The 17,145-nt window shown below is 41.3% G+C and overlaps 1 protein-coding gene across 1 annotated transcript in view; it reads right to left on the reverse strand.

Moving 5' to 3' along the window:
* The window catches only part of clybl (citrate lyase beta like), a 152,080-nt gene that overhangs the window by 30,726 nt on the left and 104,209 nt on the right, over nt 1-17,145 (reverse strand). The window lies entirely within an intron of this gene.

Genomic DNA, 17,145 nt, shown 5'->3' on the forward strand with positions numbered 1-17,145 from the left:
CAGCATTATGTCAATTTTGTGTGACCCCTCGGTGGAAGAGCATAGTGAGATTGGTGCAACAATCGTTGTGATATGACACCTTGCAGGGGCCCTTTATTCTGCATTGTTCCCACTAATAAGTAAGCTCACCTAAGATTTTTTTATTTCCAACAGACGAGTTCACAGCGAGCTCTGGACTGCCAGTGGGGTAGCGCAAATTCCTAAATCTATCATCTGGAAACACACAAAAACTCTCTCCGTCAGATATTCACTTCCAAGGCCTGTTAAAAAAGAGAGAGGGAGAGAGATGGAAAAGGGGAGAAAAGCCCAATAGAAATCTGTAACGCCATGTCCCCCCTCCTCTCTCTCCCCCTCCCACCCACTCTCCCTCCCACCGTCTATTCCTCCCTCTGGGAGAGGAGAGCTGATATAAATAAGCCCTGATAAAGTGGTGCTATTTTCCTGAATAAAAGACACAAATACCACACATGCACGCACACATACAACGTATTCTGAAAAAAAACAAAGAGTAACGGCTCCATTGAAAGATCTCTCAAATAGGGGCAATTTTAATCATCTCCCCATTCAATCTCAGTTGGTTAAATCATATCGGGGAGATTTGCATAAATACAAACCATCAAAGACTTCTCATCTTCAAAGGGGTTTTCGAGACCCAATAGGCTTTGTACTGTAATCATCTGAGGTCACAACCTCACAAGAGACACGTTGCTACGGCAACATAAAAAGTAACGCTGGCTGGCTGGGGGCTTAGCACAATATTACCCAATTCCCCTTTTCCCCAAATACACACACAGTTACACACACAGACATGCACACACTTAAAGGTATTTATTTTCATATTTACAGGGTGGACCTTTAGAAAACCATCACAGAAGCCCATTTCTGGCCTGTAGACAGACATAGTGCATAGTGAGTACCCCCCACTAGATTACACACATAGATTACCCCCACTACACCATACAACACAATACAAATTCTCACTGGACTGGGAAAATGTGTTGGAGTGGTAACAAATGACAGGTCTTTTCCGACTGGCTGTAGTGAAGATGGTCAACCCCTCTCTGGTTACATCTGAGAACATGTTGATGTCCTTTTATTTGTGTGGAGAGTATCCAGTCGAACGAGGATACACACTGGTAGAGGTTATCGTGAGTGGGTGTTAAAATGGAATAAAAGGCACAATCTAGGATATGTCCTGCTACTCAATGGTCATTTTAATGGTCTCTCAATGATGCTGAAGAATTGTACTCATAAATACCTTCCGATTTGATCAAAAACCATATCATAAATCCAAAAAAGGTTCTATTACTCATTCTTTATGTTGTCATTTGAGTCTGTAAACAAACCATGTACAATATAGCAGCAAAACTATTATGTCAATCTCATGGACTGTCAGTCCTAGGCATCAATAGCACCATTTAATCATTTGAGAGTGGTTGCTTTTCTCAGCCCCATCCTTCTTTAAAGTTTTACAGTAAACTAAGTTGCGGGGCTGCCCTCGTGGTGGAAAGACAAACTCCATATTGTGGCTTTAGGCACTTGGGAAAGAAAGACCATAGAAATCCACTCAATTATCACCATGGCTCTTTTCATGGAGAGTTACTTGTGCCTGTCTATTGTTCCTCTATGGCAGAGAGACTTCTATCAGTTAATAGCACTCAATCCGAGTACCCTTCCAGATGTTATTCACTATTGACCAAAAACACCTCTTCAAGCCACACTTCACAACCATTTCCACCCATAGGGCGAAGAAGAAGAAGAAGGTGGCGGTGAGTGGGACAAGTTTCAATTCATCCTCTTCAAAAGGGGCCCAGATTAAATGCTTCCGGCCAGCTGAAGTGTTCATTTCACAGAGGGGAAGCCGAGAAATGAATGAGAGTTGGGAACAAAAAAGAGGTGGCGGCAGTAGAGAACAAAAAGTAGACCGAGGATGAGAGAAGAGGCCCATCTCTCTCTCTCTCTCTCTTTCTCCTTTCAATCCCCAGTGCACACCCAATAGCGTGGCAGCGACGAATAACACCACAGCCCCGAATTTGTGTGAGAATTGTCAAAAGACAAAAGAGTTCCGCCTATTATCCTCCGATAAGCCTTGTCCATCACACAAGGAGAAAAGGCCGGCTAAAGGTTTCCACACAAAGGGGGAACAAAGTAAGTCCATCTTTTAGGGGCAAATCAGTGCTGGAGGATCTTGGGCCTGTATCAATAATAAGAATCAAGAGAGGAAGGTACATACAAGAAGGATTTACAACTTTACTGACACAAGGCATTGGGGATAATACCACAGGCATGCTTATGCAAGGACACATGGACACGAATGGAAGGTAGGCACACAGACAGAGAGTGACAGATGAATGCAGACAGACGCGCACATCCTGAGATTGGCTCCCACACCCATTTGTGTGTGTTTATGTGTGTGTGTGTGTGTCTGAGTGTATTGTGGATATATTGAGGAGCAACAATGCAAAATAAAGTGATTTAGGCAGGACTACTGATGTGTTCTATAAATTCCTGTAATTCAAATAAATAAAAAATACATTACTGTACCACCCTCTTGTTAGTTTGCATCCCTGGAATACATCATCAACTGGGACATTATTTTAATACTTTTTTTTTTTATCACGAGTCTCCTAGAAAAAACTTTTTTTTAAATGTGAAGAAAAGTAGGGAATAAGGGGAGAAACGCCTGACTGGGGGAAGAGAAAGAGGGGAACACCTGTCTCCAATTACCCAGTGGAATAAAGAGAGAGAAAGGGAGAGAGAGAGAGAGAGAGAGAGAGAGGGCAGGCAGCAGGAAAGAAACGTGTTCTAATTAAAAAGACTAGTTAAAAACGTCCTGCTTCTGGCCCATAGACCAGAAGTGTCTGTCTGTGTGAGAACAGACCCCATTCCACCTTTCCCTCTCACTTTCCTTACATAGCCACTCTCTCCCTCTCCTTCCTTCCATTCCCTCTCTCCCGTTTCAATCCTCCCTCCATCTCACCTTCTGTTATTATTTTCCCACCCTCTTTCCTTTCTTTCCCTCCTTCTCTTCAAAGCTCCCTTCACCTAGTTAAGACATTGCAAATAATTGCAGGTCTTTTCAAAAGTCATGCAGAGCTGCTGAATGGTCAAGTATTTCTGCTCAACAGTGTGTGTGCCACCCTGTGTCTGTCCAAACCTCTGCCAGCCATAGGCCTTGTCCCTGCGGCTCTCTACACCGAGTGTACAAAACATTAGGAACATCTGCTCTTTCCATGACACAGACTGATCAGGTGAATTGTGAAACCGATGATCCCTTATTGATGTCACTTGTTAAATCCACTTCAAATCAGTGTAGAGGAAGGGGAGGAGAGAGGTTAACAGCTTTTTATTTGATCCTTGAGACAATTCAGACATGGATTGTGTATGTGTGCCATTCAGAGGGTGAATGGGCAAGACAAAAGACTTAAGTGTCTGAATGGGGTATGGGAGTAGGTGCCAGAAGCACCGGTTTGTGTCTAGAACTGCAGCGCTGCTGGGTTTTTCACGCTGAACAGCTTCCCATGTGTATCAAGAATGGTGCACCACCCAAAGCATATCTTGCCAACTAGACACAACTATTGGAAATATTGGAGTCAACATGGGCCAGCATCCACGTGTAGCGTTTTAGACACCTTGCAGATTCCATGCCCAGACGAATTGAGGCTGTCCTGAGGGTAAAGAGGGGGGGGGTCAACTCAATATTAGGAAGGTGTTTTTAATGTTTTGTATGTGCGTGTATGCACTGTTTACAGTCCACAAGATTGATGTGAAGTCTGTATGTTGGTGTGTGTGTGTGTGTGTGGGAGAGTGACAGACAGCTCTAGGCCCCTCCAGTTGCCTCCCATATGGTGGCCCTTAGGAAAGGGTGACTGCTTTAATGATGTCACTGTCTCCTGACCCGCCCCAACTGACATCCGCACTGCACCCCTTTATAGATAGACACACATCCACCCACCCACCCACCCACCCACACACCTTTTATAAAGAGCCACATGGGATATAAGCCTACAGAGGTCCAGAGAGAACAGAGCATATACACACGCACGCACAAAGACAGACGCACCACACTTTTACAGAGAGCCACATGGATGAGGCCCATGGTTGACGTAGGTCTGGACACACACACAAACTTTTATGGAGCCACTTTCAAGGGAGACCGACAGCTGACAGGACAGACTAAGGTATCCGGTCAGCGGAGCTAAAGAAAGTGAAGGTGTACACACGCCAATGTCACGTGCACACACACTTCAATGACCAACACCATTCTCATTTAACAGAAAGGAAAAAAATTGTTCAAAATTCTGTATGTTCAGTTCAAAGACTATAATGGACTTGATGTTATGTTTTTATTTATAACAGTCTTCCAAACGGATTTATACCATTTTACAGTATATCACAATATAGTATGACATACAGTGCCGTGAAAAAGTCTTTGCCCCCTTTCTGATTTTCTCTATTTTTGGAATATCAACACTTCAACCAAAACCTAATATAAGATAAAGGGAACCTGAGTTTACAAATAACACAAATGTATACTTATTTTTATTTAATGAACAAAGTTATGCAACACCCAATTCCCCTGTGTGAAGAAGTAATAGCCCCCTTACACTAAATAACTGGTTATAGCTGCAATGACTGCAACCAAAAGCTTCCTGTATTTGTTGATCAGTCTCTCACATCGCTGTGGAGGAATTTTGTCCCACTCTTGCATGCAGAACTGCTTTAACTCAGTGACATTTGTGGGTTTTCAAGCATGAACATGTAGACTTCATTGTGTGTTTTGGATCATTGTCTTGCTGCGTCACCCAGCTGCGCTTCAGTTTCAGCTCACAGACGGATGGCCTGACATGCTCCTGTAGAATTCCCTTGTACAGAGCAGAATTCATTGGTCCTTCTATTAAGGCAAGTCGTCCAGGTCCTGAGGCAGCAAAGCATCCCCAAACCATCACACTACCGCCACCATGCTGGACCTTTGGTACAAGGTTCTTACTGTGGAATGGAGTGTTTGGTTTTCGCCAGATATAAATGGAACCCATCTCATCCAAAAAGTTTACTCAAGTTTGTCAAAAAGCACCTGGAAGATCCAGGATGATCATCAAGACTCTTGGAAGAATGTTCTATGGACAATATGAGTCAAAATAACTTTTTGGACAACAATTTCCCAGCGCTCCCTCTTTTTTCCGGACAAACGTTTTATTTAGCTTCGCATCATCCCTTACAAAAATGTGTTTGTGGCAAATGTGCTGCAAACAAAATAGTCTGCCCCAAAAAAATTTTGGTTTGCAAACGTTAGCCACTAGTGGTGAATCTGTGGCAAACCTTTGGCAACAATATGTATTGACACGAATGGCAAACAGTTTACCAGAAGCCGTTTCTGGTGAACACAGGAGTTCCAAGACCAGTAACAGCTGATGACCAATGAAGGGGATCAGAAACATCTGTTGGAAAATGGAAACCAAGCCAAGCCATCTAGCTAGCTACAGTATCTACCAATACTGTACGGTAAATGTCTAACTTATTAAACAAATTCTATTAGCTAAATGATGCCTAGTTTACAATGTCATGTTTTATGGGATAGATTGAAACACATTTTGTTGATACCTGTTTCAATCTGTCAGCGCCACTGACTCACTTAGCTAGCTAATGTTAGCCATCATATTTTTGCACAATTCATGTGATAGCTAGCTAAGCTAACTAATGACTTGCCTAAACACATTTTTAGGTGAATATGTTGCGGTCTTTTAATACCAATATACATGTTAATTTGCAAGTGTCACGGATAAGTAGCATGTTAGCTAGCACAACAGCTAACAGCTAAGCTAGTTTGCTAGCGCGCAACGTTATGCGTTGATTTGATATCAAAGCAAAACGTCACTTTGCAGATGGTTACCCTCCTCCTACCCGTGGTGTTGAAGAGACTGTACTGGGAGGAGGATTCATTAATAACACCCTGGAAAGATGTTTGTGGTGCACACACTCCTAACACTTTTTTTTGTGTGATAAATGAGTGTATCGTCTTTAAGATTGATAAGGTAAGTAAACTAATGTATTATTCTCAAAAATGTAGCCAATAGATTCACTCTTTGTAACAATAAGATCTTTCATTGTTTTAAACCAGTAGCTAGCTCATCTTCATCACGTGTTGTTTCTTCTCTCTTTCTTTCTAGAAGCAATCCGTTACCAGGCCAAAAGACAGATTGAGGACTTCAATCAAACTGAGGACAGATAAATATGAGTGCACCAGCCAGGTCAAGGCCTCTTGTATGCATGTCTTTGACATGTAAGTTATACTATAAAAACATGTTGGGTTGTTTGGATGTCCCGATAGCTGTGTTGCAGGTATTGGGTCAATAGTTGGGATGTTTTCTGTGTATACAGCAAGGTTAGGTGGTTGGTGCTGGCTTATTAACCTTTTCACGTTGCAGTTCCAAATACCTCTAACGGTCGCCCCAGCGTGAGTTTTTTAATGCGCGTGATGTCTGGACAGTTCACCCACACTGCCCTCAAACCAAGACACGTTGCCTGTTAATTATCTTTTGGCTGTATTTCAACTTCTTAATTTCAAATTATTTTCTACGTTTAAATTGAAGTGTGTTCCGTCTCTTCATTCATTTACAAAGAAGTAAACTATTTCACTGTTGAGGACAATTTACATTTGAGGCATTACTGAGCCGGACAAACTGGTGACAAATCATGCATTCCGATTCTTGCGTAGATTGTGTGTGTAAAATACTTTTTGAACGTTGTACTGATTATGATGAGCTAATGCTAAGCGAATTACCAGCTATGTGTGGCGCCATGTGTCTAGACATCATGCAATGTATTCTGGTTGTTGCGTAAACATCTGGCAGACCAAAGATCATCAAGTCATTTTCTGAACTAATAACTCGGGCTGTGGTAATGTTAGCTAATAGGGAAAGGGGGGTACCTAGTCAGTTGTACAACTGAATGCATTCAACTGAAATGTGTCTCCCGCATTTAACCCAACCCCTTAATCAACATCCACGTCATCGGCGACTGGGGAACAGTGGGTTAACTGCCTTGCACAGGGGCAGAATGACATATTCTTACCTTGTCAACTCGGAGATTCGATCCAGCAAGCTTTTGGTTACTGGTCCAACCCGTCAGGCAGCCCCAAACGGTAGCCATGCAACACTAGCTTTCATTTGTATTTTGTATTTATTATGGATGTATTATTTATTATGCCAAAGCAGCAGCTACTCTTCCTGGGGTCCAGCAAAATTAAGTCAGTTTAAACAATTTTAAAAACATTACAATACATTCACAACACACTGGGTGCCCTCAGGCCCATACACCCCCCCCCACCACATATATACCATACTAAATCCATTTGTATGTGTAGTGCCAATGTTATCATGTGTGTGTGTGTGTTTTCGCGGAATATAACTAAATGTATGGTTTTTTCGACATTTGGCTAGCTAACTATGTCAGTGTCTGTAATGGTAGCTAGTTAAAGTTAGCTAGCTAGCTACCTTAGCTGGCTTAGTCTGACACGTCTCGGACATGGTTTCACTTATTAGCTAACGTTAGCTAAGTTAGCTGGCCAGCTAAGATACCATAGCTAGATTTTACTTACTCTCCATCTGGGGTAATTTAACCAAAGGTATTTGGCAAGATTGCATGGTGATTTATTGTATTAGCTAGTATTCCTGTACTGGTTTTCAATGGTTTCTGACATTGCAAGCATTAGTCAGACTTGTGAAGTTGAGGAGGATGGATGCAAATTCTGATAGCAAGCAAACTTTAGAGTTGACCTTGAATTTGATATAGCCAAGTTAGTCTAGCTATGTTTCTAACATTTATTTATTTCTGTACTTAAATGCAGAGGTCAAGGCCAATTAATGGACAGCTTTGTAAAGATTAATTAGTGGAACCTGGCCTCTTTAATTCCAAAGTTTGAGTGTAAGTAAAACTGAGACATGTATTTTTTGAGAGTGGGGAGCTTTGGGGGGGGGGGGGGGGGGGGGGGCACTGACTTTCATTGCCCCTGAAAACAGCTCGGAAAATTCCCGAAATTGATGTCATAGCTTTAGAAGCTTCTGATCGGACAATTTACATAATTTGAGTCAAGTGGAGGTGTACCTGTGGATGTATTTCAAGGCCTACCTTCAACCTCAGTGCCTCTTTGCTTGACATCATGGAAAAATCAAAAGAAATCAGCCAAGAACTCACAAGACCTCCACAAGTCTGGTTCATCCTTGGGAGCAATTTCCAAATGCCTGAAGGTACCACGTTCATCTGTACAAATAATAGTACGCAAGTTTAAAGACCATGGGACAACGCAGCCGTCATACCGCTCAGGAAGGAGAAGCGTTCTGTTTCCTAGAGATGAATGTACTTTGGTGAGAAAAGTGCAAATCAATCCCAGAACAACAGCAAAAGACCTTGTGAAGATGCTGGAGAAAACCGGTACAAAAGTATCTATATCCACAGTAAAACGAGTCCTAAAACTTGAAAGGCAGCTCAGCAAGGAAGAAGCCACTGCTCCAAAACCGCCATAAAAAAACAGACTACGGTTTGCAACTGCACATGGGGACAAAGATCGTACTTTTGGATAAATGTCCTCTGGTCTGATGAGACAAAAATGGAACTGTTTGGCCAAAAGGACAATTGTTATATTTGGAGGAAAAAGGGGGAGGCTTGCAAGCCGAAGAACACCATCCCAACTGTGAAGCACGGGGGTGGCAGCATCATGTTGTGGGGGTGCTTTGCTGCAGGAGGGACTGGTGCACTTCACAAAATAGATGGCATCATGAGGCCAATTATGTGGATATTTTGAAGCAACATCTCAAGACATCAGTCAGGAAGTTAAAGCTTGGTCGCAAATGGGTCTTCCAAATGGACAATGACCCCAAGCATACTTCCAAAGTTGTGGCAAAATAGCTTACGGACAACAAAGTCAAGGTATTGGAGTGGCCATCACACAGCCCTGACCTCAGTCCTATAGAAAATCTGTGGGCAGAACTGAAAAAGCATGTGTGAGCAAGGAGGCCTACAAATCTGACTCCGTTACACCAGCTCTGTAAGGAGGAATGGGCCAAAAATCACCCAACTTATTGAGGGAAGTTTGTGGAAGGCTACCCGAAATGTTTGACCCAAGTTAAACTATTTAAAGGCAATGCTACCAAATACTAATTGAGTGTATGCAAACTTCTGACCCACTGGGAATGTGATGAATTAAATAAAAGTTGAAATAAATCATTCTCTACTATTATTCTGACATTTCACATTCTTAAAATAAAGTGGTGATCCTAACTGACCTAAGACAGGGAATTTTTACTAGGATTAAATGTCAGGAATTGTGAAAAACTGAGTTCACATATACCTTAGCCAAATACATTTAAACTTCTGACTTCAACTGTATATTTTTTTTATTTTTTTTATTTCACCTTTATTTAACCAGGTAGGCTAGTTGAGAACAAGTTCTCATTTGCAACTGCGACCTGGCCAAGATAAAGCATAGCAGTGTGAACAGACAACAACACAGAGTTACACATGGAGTAAACAATAAACAAGTCAATAACATGGTAGGACAAAGAGAATCTATATACAATGTGTGCAAAAGGCATGAGGTAGGCAATAAATCGAATAATTACAATTTAGCAGATTAACACTGGAGTGATAAATCATCAGATGATCATGTGCAAGAAGAGATACTGGTGTGCAAAAGAGCAGAAAAGTAAATAAATAAAAGCAGTATGGGGGTGAGGTAGGTAAATTGGGTGGGTAGTTTACAGATGGACTATGTACAGCTGCAGCGATCGGTTAGCTGCTCGGATAGCAGATTTTTAAAGTTGTTGGTTGAATATGAATATGGTTGAATCATTAGCATACATTGACAAACATGCTTTGTTTGCCAGTAGCAGGTCCTTGGTAAAAATAGAAAAGAGTAGAGGGCCTAGAGAACTGCCCTGCGGTACACCACACTTTACATGTTTGACGTTAGAGAAGCTTCCATTAACTTCTCAATAGGGGGTGCTGTATGCACTTTGTAATAATTTTGTTCCCAAATTAAACTGCCTCGTACTCAATTCTTGCTCGTACAATATGCATATTATTATTACTATTGGATAGAAAACACTCTCTAGTTTCTAAAACCGTTTGAATTATATCTGTGAGTGAAACAGAACTGGACTTAGAGCAATTTTCCTATGAGGATGTGAGAATGCTGAAATCTGCTTGCTGTTCTGAGATCTGTTTATAAATCTGCCTGTCTTCTATTGGTTGAGATGCACGGCATACGTCTTCCCCTGGGTGTCAGCGAATAGTGAGAATTGAAATGGAGTTGCTAGGCAGATCTGAGAGCTTATAAATGGCCTGGGAACGTAGGGTCCGGCCTTTGTTCACTTCGCTCTGACGCAAGAAGGACCTCTGGCTGTGGCTCTAGAACGCTCCGGTTATAGGCCTTAGATATATCCGGCTCTGTTTTTATTCGATATAGGTGTTAAAGACATCATAATGTTGTTATATTAAACCGAGTTATATCAGTTTATATCGGTATATTGCGATTTTCGGATATTTATTTGTCCTGCGTTTTAGTGAGTCGGACACGTCTTTGCCACATGGCTAATGTTTACTGCTAATTCGAACGTCGAAGAGGACAATCTACAACCAAGCAACGATTATTTTGGACAAAGGACACCTTGCCCAAGATTCTGATGGGAGTTCATCAAAAAGTAAGAAGTATTTATGATGTTAATTCGTTGTTCTGTTGAAAAATGTAGGACTCATAATCTGCCATTAATCTAGGTGCGGTCTCGCTTTAACGCACGCTGTATGTTGTAGTAACGTTAATTTTAAAAATCGAACACAGCGATTGCATTAAGAACTAATGTATCTTTCATTTGCTGTCCAACCTGTATTTTTTAGTCAAGTTTATGATTAGTTATCGATTAGATTAGATGCCTCTCCCAAGACTTCTCCCGACATATTGTTGGCAGCCTGGCTACTTTTCTCATTGTATAACCACGATTTGTGCCGCTAAATATGCACATTTTCGAACAACTCTATATGTATTGTGTAATATGATGTTATAGGACTGTCATCTGATGAAGTATTGAGAAGGTTAGTCAAAAATGTAATATCTTTTGCTGGTTTATTCGCTATCGCTGACGTGCATGAATCAATGCTGCTGTGTGGTTGGCTATTGTAGTACGCTAATATAATGCTATATTGTGTTTTCGCTGTAAAACACTTAAAAAATCTGAAATATTGGCTGGATTCACAAGATCTTTGTCTTTCATTTGCTGTACGCTGTGTATTTTTCAGAAATGTTTTATGATGAGTATTTAGGTAATACACGATGGTCTCTGTAGTTATTCTAGTTGCTTTGGTGAGAGTTGTGATGGTGGCTGCAATGGTAAACTATGATTTATACCTGAAATATGCAAATTTTTCTAACAAAACATATGCTATACAATAAATATGTTATCAGACTGTCATCTGATGAAGTTGTTTCTTGGTTAGTGGCTATTTATATCTTTATTTGGTTGAAATTGTGATAGCTACCTATGCAGGAAAAAAATGGTGGACAAAAAAAGTTGTGTCTTTTGCTATCGTGGTTAGCTAATAGATTTACATATTGTGTCTTCCCTGTAAAACATTTTAAAAATCAGAAATGATGGCTGGATTCACAAGATGTGTATCTTTCATCTGGTGTCTTGGACTTGTGATTTAATGACATTTAGATGCTAATATTTACTTGTGACGCTATGCTAGGCTATGCTAGTCAGCTTTTTTACTGATGGGGGTGCTCCCGGATCCGGGACTGTGATGAAGTAGAAGTTAACAGGTGCGCATTATTAAAAGTGAATTTGTGGAATTGATTTCCTTCTTAATGCGTTTGAGCCAATCAGTTGTGTTGTGAAAAGGTGGGGGTGATATACAGAAGATAGCCATATTTGGTAAAAGACCAAGTCCATATTATGGCAAGAACAGCTCAATTAAGCAAAGAGAATTGACAGTCCATCATCAGTTTAAGACATGAAGGTCAGTCAATACGGAACATTTCAAGAACTTTGAAAGTTTTTTAAAGTGCAGTCGCGAAAACCAATCAAGCGCTATGATGAAACTGGCTTTCATGAGCACCGCCACAGGAAAGGAAGACCCAGAGTTACCTCTGCTGCAGAGGATAAGTTAATGAGAGAAATAAATGAAATAAATCTGAAATAAATGCTTCACAGAGTTCAAGTAACAGACACGTCAACATCAACTGTTCAGAGGAGACTGCGTGAATCAGGCCGTCATGGTCGAATTGCTGCAAAGACACCACTACTAAAGGACACCAAGAAGAAGAGACTTGCTTCAAATCAAATCAAATTGTATTGGTCACATACACATGGTAAGCAGATGTTATTGCAAGTGTAGCGAAATGCTTGTGCTTCTAGTTCTGACAGTGCAGCAATATCTAACAAGTAATCTAATAATCCCACAACAACGACCAAATACACACACATCTAAGTAAAGGGATGGAATAATAATATGTACATATAAAGATATGGATGAGCAATGACCGAGTGGCATAGGCAAGATGCAATAGATGGTCTAAAATACAGAATATACAAATGGGATGAGTAATGCAAGATACATAAACATCAATATTGAAGTGGCATTAATAAAGTGACTAGATATCCATTTGTTACAGTGGCCATTGATTTCAAGTCTGTATGTAGGCAGCAGCCTCTCTGTTTTAGTGATGGCTGTTTAACAGTCTGATGGTCTTGAGACTGAAAAATAGCTTCTGTCTCTTGGTCCCAGCTTTGACGCACCTGTACTGATCTTGCCTTCTGGATGGTAGCGGGGTGAACAGGCAGTGGCTCAAGTGGTTGCTGTCCTTGATGATCTTTTTGGCCTTCCTGTGACATTGGGTGCTGTAGGTGTCCTGGAGGCCAGGTAGTTTACTTTGGGTGATGTGCTGTGCAGACCGCACTACCCTCTGGAGAGCCCTGCAGTTGTGGGTGGTGCAGTTGCCGTACCAGGCGATGATACAGCCCGACAGGATGCTCTCAATTGTGCATATGTAAAAGTTTGTGAGGGTTTTAGGTGACAAGACAAATTTCTTCTGTCTCCTAAGGTTGAAGAGGTGCTGTTGCGCCTTCTTCACCACAATGTCTGTGTGGGTGGACCATGTCCGTGATGTGTACGCTGAGGAACTTCAAACTTTATACCTTCTCCACTGCTATCCTGTCGATGTGGATAGGGGGGTGCTCCCTCTGCTGTTTCCTGAAGTCCACGATCGTTTCCTTTGTTTTGTTGATGTTGAGTGAGAGGTTGTTTTACCGACACCACACTATGAGTGCCCTCACCTCCCGATAGGCTGTCTCATCATTGTTGGTGATCAAGCCCACTACTGCTGTGTCGTCTGCAAACTTGATGATCGAGTTGAAGCATGCATGGCCACGCAGTCATGGGTAAATAGGGAGTACAGGAGGGGGCTGAGCACGCACCCTTGTGGGCTCCAGTGTTGAGGATCAGCAAAGTGGAGATGTTGTTTACTACCTTCACCACCTGGGGGGGGCCCGTCAGGAAGCCAAGGACCCAATCGCACAGGGCGGGGTTGAGACCCAGGGCCTCAAGCTTAACCTGTCTAGGACTGGGGAACCCCTCGCCAACAGCCAATGAAATTGCAGGGCGTCAAATTCAATCAACAGAAATCTCATAATTCAAATTTCTCAAACATGTATTAGTAAGTATTAGACACCATTTTAAAGATACAATTCTTGTCAATCCAACCACAGTGTCCGATTTCAAAAAGGCTTTTCGGCGAAAGCAGAACATATCATTATGTTAGGTCAGCAACGAGTCACAGAAAGCATACAGCGATTTCCCAACCAAAGAGAGGAGTCACAAAAATCAGAAATAGAGATAAAATGAATCACTAACCTTTGATATTCCTAATCAGATGACACTCCCGGGACAACATGTTACACAAAACATGTATGTTTTGTTCGATCAAGTTCATATTTATATCCAAAAACCTCAGTTTATATTTGGTTTTGCCTCCAAAACATCCCGTGAATTTGCACAGAGCCACATCAATTTACAGAAATAATCATAATAAACATTGATAAAAGATACAAGTGTTATTTACAGAATTAAACATATACTTCTCCTTAATGCAACCGCTGTGTGAGATTTAAAACGTTTGCCAACTTTTGGCAACATTTCATGGCACACTATTTAGTTTGCAGCAACAAATTAATTTTTGTACGGGCTGGCTTGGTGTGGATTTACAATCTGCAGTGTACAATTCTTTATAGAAGTGGGAGAAACTTTGATTCATTTTGGTTCTGATAGGAATTCCCCTGTTTTAGATTCAATAGTTGCTATATCAGCTAATGTATTGGTTGAGTCTAACTCAATGGATGGTAAATTCTGCTATCTGTCTTATCAATAAATAAGTTCTGTCTTGACTTTGGAAAAAGTAATAGCTACCTGGTCTGAATTTCTTATCTATCATGATGATTAACATATCATCATTGTGATTATACGTTTCAATGCATGCCAACGGAACCGGAACCACGAGCTCATTGTCTCCCATGGTTGACGTATGTCTGGAGTGGCGCAGGGCCTAGAGCTGACGGGACAGACTGAGGTATCCATTCAGTGGGGCCAAAGAAAGTGAAAGTGTAGACACAATGTCATGCACTCACTCTCACACACACACACACACACACACACACACACACACACACACACACACACACACACACACACACACACACACACACACACACACACACACACACACACACACAGTTCAATGACTAACATCCATTCTCATTTAACAAACAAGAAAGGTGTCAAATTGGGAACTCCGATTAAAAATTCTGTATGTTCAGTTCAGAAACTATAATGGCCTCTTATGTTAATTATGATTTGATTAATAACTGTCTTATAAACGGATAAATACCATCTTATATCATAATATGATATAACACATGGCATCTCAACTCATTAGTTCAATAAGTGCTCTCCAATTTCCCCAAATTCCACAGTGGGTAGAGCAAGACACAGTTGCGCTCGCTCAGAGATCTATTGAACTTCTAAAGCCGCAGCTAGAGAAATGTCATCTGTTTTTTTACCGAGGGCCAAGAGCAACACTGGGCCTCTCCCTGGGCCCTGCCACAGGGATCAATTCCCCTCGCTTGATGGAGAAATGGCAAAGTTTGTTGTTATTACTTTGAAGATTCCCGTGGTTTCCTCTTACTGCATTGGGTTTGTCCACGAGGGCCGCTGTGTGCATTAAAGACAGAGGGGGGAGGGAAGAAGGCAGAAATGTTTTGAGTATTTTTAGTTTCTCACTTCTCCTATTTTCTGCTTCCGTTGCGCAAGATGTTGAACAAGATGTGATCTGGGTTTTGAACACGGGTCATCAGAGCGCCACAAGAATGTTGAGCTTAAGCCTAGGCAATAGTTGAGAGTAAATGCAAGTCTTCAGCTCCCAGACAAGGTTTAGAAACCTCTATTACAATTCATCCCCCCTCCACCAATGTTCTGTGCAAGATTCTGTGCGACGTCCATCGTGCGTTTACTGTGAACACAGACTGTACCCGCTTTAAGTTACAGTTTTAACAGTGGCCATGTTGGCTACTGTGGCTATTTAACAGAGGTGTGGACTCGAGTCACAAATATGATGACTTGCAACTCGACTTTAACACCAATGACTTGTGACTTGACTTGGACTTGAGCCTTTTGACTCGAACTGACTTGATACCCTCCCCACGCCCAAATATAAAAAATGATGCTATTTAAAAAAAATGTGCAGCGCATCTACTCTTCAGCCAATCAAATTGTGCTAGCTGAGAAAAAGTTGCGCGTGGCAGTGCAGAGGAACGTCGTGCGTGAATTCCCGACGGAGCCCTTGGAAAGATGATACCCCAAATTATAATTTTCGGATATCAAGACTACGTTGTAGTCAACAAAAAACGGATTGCAACTTGCAAAACATGCCGGAAAGAAAATTAGACGGAGGCGCAACAACTTCCAACTTTGTTCGACATTTGAAGCTGCACAAAGAACGTTAAGTCGTGGCTAATATAGCCGACAGCTATATATTTTATTACTTTACTAGTGTAGCATGTAGGCTAACGTAACGTTAAATCAATGAGCCTCCACATAGTCAGTCAGTGCGGGAATGTGATCATTGCACCCAAGATTGATCTACAACTGGCAAGGCAGTTGGTAGCCTAAATCCTGCCTGATGTTACTGCTGTTCCTGAAACCATTGACAAACGCTAGCCTACTGTAACCACACAGAGAGAGAGAGTGAGTGTGTGTGTGTGTTAAGGTTGGGCGATTGTGTACAAGCCTACATCGCCCGATTGTGCCCCATAGCGATCCTCTATAGTCGATCGATATGGGGGGAGGGGGTCTTTCTCATGGCTATCCATGTATTTCCATGGAAATCAAGTTATTTGGCAAGTAATAAATATATATATATTTTTAAAGCATTCATGATTTGTGTAAATGTAATATACTAACTATTACTCTTGTTGTAAAAATATGAAATGGTATTACATTTGGTGAAGAGAACATTATGACTTGTTAAGGACTCGAAACTCAAAGTTTAGGACTTGGGACTTGACTCGGGACTTGTAAAACAATGACTTGGTCCCACCTCTGCTATTTAATCATAATGTAGGCCTACCAGAGGCCTACCATCAAAATCAACAGAGAAAATGCATCCCATAACATTTTAACATAGAAATAGCTGTTCTATCATTCAGCCTACAGTAGCAGCCAATGTTCAATGTTGTGTTCAATGTAGGTCTACATTCCATGAGACTTTTGGAGAAAAAAAAAAAACATTAATCTGTTTATCCACTGAAAATGTTGTGTTTGATGCAAGAAACCACTTTACAAAATGAAATGCATTATTAGTCCCATACCATTATTGCAGAGAATCAGACAAATCATGCTACCCTCTGCCTATTGGCTACTTAGATTATTCAAGCCTGTCTCAAAATACATCACTGCAACTTTAAGAAGAAAAAAAGAAGCTCTTTACCTGACTCACTTTTCAAAGATGTCTAGAAATGTACACGCTTTGTGCTCCTGTAAGACGCAATCACTCCCCAAATTATCTACAACTTGGCTAATAACTCAGTAACTAGCAAAGGATAG

The sequence above is a fragment of the Salvelinus fontinalis genome, chromosome 23 (assembly GCF_029448725.1).
Source record: "Salvelinus fontinalis isolate EN_2023a chromosome 23, ASM2944872v1, whole genome shotgun sequence".
Taxonomy (NCBI): Eukaryota; Metazoa; Chordata; class Actinopteri; order Salmoniformes; family Salmonidae; genus Salvelinus; species Salvelinus fontinalis.